The sequence below is a fragment of the Glycine max genome, chromosome 18 (assembly GCF_000004515.6).
Source record: "Glycine max cultivar Williams 82 chromosome 18, Glycine_max_v4.0, whole genome shotgun sequence".
Lineage (NCBI taxonomy): Eukaryota > Viridiplantae > Streptophyta > Magnoliopsida > Fabales > Fabaceae > Glycine > Glycine max.
Genome location: NC_038254.2, coordinates 11,339,825 through 11,346,577, shown reverse-complemented (window position 1 = coordinate 11,346,577; position 6,753 = coordinate 11,339,825). Strand labels below are relative to the sequence as shown.

Sequence of the window (6,753 nt, the reverse complement as noted above, 5' to 3'; positions counted from 1 at the left end):
GTCATAATTTTTAACCATTATATTAAAATTCAAAAATTAATAGAATATTAATATTTTGAACAAAAATTATAAAAAAAGATTAAAATAAAACTCTTTTAAAAATATAAATAACTAAAATAAAATTTTTAATATTTAATGTATAAAAAAAATACTAAAACATAAGTGACCCAAAGGTTCCTATGTCCAACAATTCCGAACAGTTTTATATTCCGACAAATTATTTATATAAGGAATTAACTAATTTTAAAAAAAATATATAAACATGACACAATTTAAAGACGAAACATATTATAAACCACTAGTGTATCAACTATCAAATCAGGAATCTGTCATCCAACATTAAGTGGGTGAAATTTATGTTAATTTGCATTGTTCTCGTTCCTGTTCACATACACAAAAAGTCTGATAAGTCGCAACACAAATTGTAACAATAAGGTCCCCTTTTTTTAACTACAACATTAGGAGATGACAAATTAAAGTATTATGTGGCTACTAACATGCATATTTCAATGTAACCAGCATACTGATTAAAGCCTTGTATCCAAGCAGATATAAAAAAAATTAGAAAATCCGTATTCAAAAGTTTCGAGTACCTAGTTCTACACTGAATAAACACATTAATTATTCATACAATTGCTCCCCATAGCACATGACCCCCTCATCAAAAAGCTACTTGAAGGTTTGTTATGAACATACTCAATTTCAAATAGTGAACTTTTCTCACCCAACTCTCTTTCAGTAGTGTGACTACAAAATTTGGAGAAGTATAACCTGTGCTGAAAAATACCTGTTCCATCCACCGTTGTCATGAAACTAATAGAATTATTGATAGAATACCAAAATGTAGAATGAGAAGTTATAAGTTATACTTAGTATGCAATATCATCAGCTACAATTGGTGGAACAAATCTGCAATTTTCAAGAGTTTGCTCAAAGATGTGTCCCACTCTCAGCAGCTCTCCCTGCAATTTAATTCCCAGCCAAAGGATGATTATGTTGCTCAATGTCACAAATATATTCTTGTACATCATCACATGCCACATTTTTCTTCATTATATATGCTATTCCACAAAAGACTCCAATAAGAATATCAGTAAGACCGCATTAGTTAACTTTGGCTATATGGTAACTTTCAATCTTGTAAGCAATGAAAATCACATTGACAAACAGTATCTTTCCTAAAAAATGATGGATATTTTCACACACACAGGAGGAATCACTTGTTCAAGTCAAAATCACTCTTAAATCATCTAATAACTTCTCAGAGATTAATTTTGTCCCAAAATCTACCACTGGATTTGGAGTTCCTATTATATAGATTATATTTATAAATTTTTACTTCATTCATTTTGCTGGCATTATTTTTTATGAAAACTTAATTAGTAATGTTTCCTCTTATTGTTCACCAATACCATTTAAATTGTTATAGTCTTTCAACTCAACATCTGCTCAACTTTTAGGCCTCCTGCTTCATCATCCAGCAAGCGAACAGCATCACAAAAAATGAGAGGAATTTCAATCAAAACTTGGTGCATATAACATAACATCCATGCTCACAGAAAAGAAGAATTTTGGAACAAAATACTTGAACCTTTCCAAGAAAGAAAAAAGGCAGACATCAAATCATAACATAAGATCATTGTGATTTGTACCTCCTACGCAAATATCTCATTTGACAAATAATAGAGACTAGAAAGAAAAGAAAAAAAAAGCTATAGGTAACATAGAGAACCTACAGGAAAAGCCAATACCTCATTAAATGCTGCACCAATCATTTGCAGACCAACAGGAAGGCCTGCATGCCCACCTTCAACAAATCCACATGGCAAAACCTAGGCAGGAAGTCCGGCTAGATTAACATTTACCTGTAAAATAAAAAGACAAACCACCAATAAAGAAGGGCAAACACTATGTTTGATATGTTAATGTACATTAATGAGACCTGAGACAATACACAAGATCAAACTCTTAACCATTGGGTAATTAGTTATGCTTAATAGTGACTTAATTCCAATAGCAAATTCCCTTGCAGAGCTGCTAGAACTCAAACTACTATAAACTTGGCATATGTTGAGGTAGAACTCATGCAATGCAATTATGCAACCAAACCTGCAGTTAATGGTAACCAAGATAATCCTTGGATTGGTTTTCACCCATCTAGATTTTCTAAGGCATAACCTACAATTTTTGCCAGATCTAACCGCCATCAGTTATGTGGTCAAAGGATTTAAAGCTTTAGTAGCTCAAATGCTCAAGCTTGAGCTAAGTGGAATTGAAGAAGTTCAATAGTGCAAGTCTAAGGCCTCATCCTAACACTATTTGGTTCACACATAATCAAAACTACAAGCCAGAAATCTAGCTCTAGAAGAATGAAATGCTCACAGTCATGATGTCGCCTGCATACATAGCCAAAGGACTATTTTTCTTTTCACCTGCAAATGCCAAAGGCAACGAAACAATTAGCACTGCAGGCACTAAAGAGCAATAAAGCAAAAGCAAAAAGATGTAGATGCTTACCAATTTTATAAGCAGCTGAAGGAGCTGCAGGGGAAATCAAGATGTCATTTTGATTGAGTGCCTCCTTAAAGCTATTCCTAATTATGGTCCTTACCTGTAACAATGCACTCATAAATATCTTCATTAAAATCCTAAATCTAAAGAAGATTGTGAAATTAACACTAGAAACTTAGAACTTCTTGAAGCAACATGTATTTGCACCAATCATATGAAACTGAATTCATAATTATCAAGACTTAAATCAGACCTATCAAGAAATACATAAAATAATAGTAGTAGCACCTGCTGTGCACGTTTGTAATACGCATCATAGTAACCAGCTGAAAGAGAATATGTTCCCATCAAAATTCTCATTTTGACCTGAGACATTTAAAATTGAAAGCTAGATTAAATAGCAATACAGACACATATTTTTTTTTTTATCAGCAAAAATAGATATATATTCATATGAAGTACCAGAGGTACATACAATACATAAGGAATTAAACCATATAGATGGTTCCAAAATCAGACTAAACACAGTCTTGATAGGAACCAACCAATGGCTGAGAAACATAGGCAGAAAGATTGATTTGATATGTGAAATCCTCAACTAAACAAAACCATTCCTAAGGTTACTTGACCACTGGTTATAATGTATTGTAAAATTCCTCTCTAAACTTCTAAGCCCGGTCCAGAGAAGAAAAACTGCATCTTCAAACACTTTGTTGCCATTGAACACTGCATTGGAAAACAGTATGCTGTTCCTATGCTGCCAAATAGACCATGTCAGGGCCAGCCACCAACATTGCCACCTATTTACCCTTATGACCTTGTCCAGACACATATGAACCATTACTTTTAAACTGGCATATGTAAAGCTACCACGCATTTGTAGCCAAATTTGAAATTAAGAAGGACTGAAAGGTGTGTACCTCAGAACCAAACCCTTTAGCTCGGGAACCTCCATAAAGAGAATCTAGCTCATCAGCATAAACTTGGTTTCCATATCTAAATATATATGAAGGGTTAAAGCCAGGCTAATGGTTATCAACAAAAAACTAAAACATAAAAAGAAACAATGTGGTCAGTTGTGTGTGTATTCAGGGGGAGAGAGATAGGAAAGGGGGGTTCAGCCACTGACCTGATACCATCATAGCGTGACAAGTTGGAAGATGATTCAGACACAGCAAGAATATAATAGGCTGGCAACCCAAGGGAAAACGATGGCAGTGATACCTGTAATAAGTTCATAGCAAATGAAAAGGACATTCTGAAAATATAAACTGTAATAATATAAATGTCCAAAGCACCTATAGAAGTTATCATTCAGAAGTATAGAAAAAAAATGATAAGGACCTCATTCACAGAGCATCCTAATTCCTCAAAATGCAAAGCAGCAGCACGAATTGCAGAAATTACTCCAGCATCAATGCCATCATCAATAGTTTCACAGATCAGACCAACTCTCAGTCCCTTCAAGGGCTTACTTTCCAAGGAGCTCACAGAGTGAAAATGAGATTGAAAGTCGGGTACATCCTGATAAATGAGATTATTTATTATTGAAAAAACATTGGCTTAATAACAAGAAATAAATAAGACTTAAATCTAGTTATTTCAGCAATCACCCATCTTATTGAGAAACAGATTTTACTGAACAATATTATTATCCCTTGTCAACAATGAGAAATAGGATGGCTTACAACAGTTATACCAAACATAGTGAAGACCTCAGAGTCCTACCTGCTTACTTGAGGTGGCATCAAATCTATCATGGCCAGCAATTGCATGAAGGAGAATCCCAGTATCAGCAACCGATGAACCAAAGCAGCCAATGGCATCAAGTGATGATGCATACGCCATAAGTCCAAATCTTGAGACACGCCCATATGTTGGCTTCAAACCTACAACACCACAAAAAGATGCTGGCTGCCTCACACTTCCACCAGTGTCACTTCCCAATGATACAACAAACTGTCTGGCAGAAACTGCAGCTGCTGATCCACCTGATGATCCTCCTGGCACCCTAGACTCATCCCATGGGTTGGCAGTCACCTATTGAATGAACATATGCAGCACCTGAGTAAACCAATCACAGTTATAAATGGGTGATATAAATACGAAAGCTATAAACTAAACAAGAAAAAAGAACAGCCAACCCACAGGTAAGGCACACAGCCAATACAACCCCACTTTTTTTTTCTATCCATTAAATTATTCAATAACAAAAAGGGAAATAACATAACAGGAATGAAAATTAGCAACATATCATTGCATGTAATGTGACTAATGTCCATCAAGTCATTCGTTGACAATTTTAGTTCCTCATTTTCTCTCCCAAGCAAACACTAAAATCCTGCTTTCATAATAGAACAGGCAATCAACATTTCAACTCCTAAAAACACAAAATAGACAACATATGGTCATAAAATTACTTATCCTCACATTCATTGCAAATAATAACACAAACCAGGCATTTCAAATAATCAAATTTGAGAAAATACATTCTCAGAAACACTGACATCGCACAATGCTCTGACATCACGCAACACCACTCAACACATGCCATGTCAACCATGCAGAATTACAGATCAATCATCTTGTTAACGTATTGAATCTAAGAATTTAATTACAATACACAATAACTGTAAATGTTTTTTACTCTATCATTCGATCCTAAATTATTGTGTACAGCAAGATTATTGACATTCATAACAACAAATTTAAAAGTCATATGTAAATTGATTTATAATTAGTTAACTAACTGTAAAAATATTCCCACTAATTATAAAAAAATAAAAAAAATAAAAAACTCATCTAAGGGTCCATTTGGAACAGCTTATTTACAGTTTATTTGAACTTATCTTATGGCATAAGCGCTAGCGTAAGCATTTGAATGAACTTGTGAAAAAAAATTACGGCATGCCTACAAGCTGTTTTAAGCTGATTTCAATAAGCTCTCCATGATATTTCATGAAAACAACTTAAGGCTTATATGAAAACATTTTAACTCTATTTCTTCTTTGATTATGCGTTGAATTATGGATTCAATTGTTAAGCGTTTAATAAATTGAGTTTTTTACCCAGTCGAGCCGAGAGAATGTCTCGATTTTAAAACTTTTAACAATTATTTATCTATCTAACTAACTATCTATAGTACAGTTTAGCTCAGCTTGAATGCACAATTCAACCTTGAAAATACAACACAATGACTACACTTTAAATTTAACAAAAGCATAACAATTTTCAAATTAAAAAACCCAAATGCAATTACAAAATTTTCATGTAAAGCCATTTTAGAATGAATGAGTGTATATAAAATTAAATTTTAAAAAAGAGTGTAGTATTAGGGGAGAAAGAAAGAGAACCTGAAATGCAGAAGCTTCAGTGGTGCTACCCATTCCAAACTCATCCATATTGGTTTTCCCAACAACAACCCCTCCCAACTCCCTCACTCTCTTCACCGCGGTGGCGTCGAACGGCGCCCTGTACCCCTCCAGGATGCGCGACCCGGCCGTCGACGGCATGTCGGCGGTGCAGATGTTGTCCTTGACGCCCACGAGCACGCCGGCGAAGGGGCCGGGGTCCTCTCCGGCGGCGATTTGGGCGTCGAGGCGGCGCGCGTGGGAGAGGAGGACGTCGTCGTCGGGGAGGTGGGGCTCGGTGAGGCGGAGGCGCGCGAGGTGGGAGAGGACGAGATCAGCGGCGGAGGCGCGGCGGGAGAGGAGGACGTGGCGGATGGATAGGATTTCGGACTGCGGCGGAGGGGAGGGGGTGAGGGAGGCGCGTGAGGCGAGAGAGGGAGCGAGGGGTTTGAAGTGTGGATAGTAGCATTTTTTTTATTGAGAAAGAGAAGAAAGGGAAATGGGGGAATAAAGGAATGAACTTGTATGTGGGAAGTGAGCTAACACCAGCCACTATCAGTCATGGCGGAAGCACAGAAGGGATGGATAGGTTAATGTTTTGTATATCGTTTGTTTCTTTTGTCGAATCCAGTTTCTTTTGTAGTTTTGCTACGCCTAAGGCGCGTTAAGATAGGTTAAAGGATGATAATAGGAGAAAAAAATTAAATTAAAATATAAAAAGGTGTGGATCTCTCAAAAAAAAAATCTTTTTAATATTATTTTCATTTTTTCTTTTCAAACACACTTTTAGAAGATGAATTAGAGGTGAAATACGGAGTGAAAGGTAGATAAAAGTTTTGAAGAAAAAAAAGTTGAATTCTATGCTTCCTTTTACTTTCATATCAATATGAAG

The 6,753-nt window shown here is 35.8% G+C and overlaps 1 pseudogene; it reads right to left on the bottom strand.

Annotated features, from left to right (window-relative positions):
* Positions 1-504: 504 nt before the first annotated feature.
* LOC100790022 (glutamyl-tRNA(Gln) amidotransferase subunit A, chloroplastic/mitochondrial-like) lies at positions 505-6,524 on the bottom strand (annotated as a pseudogene).
* Between the last annotated feature and the right edge of the window lie 229 nt (positions 6,525-6,753).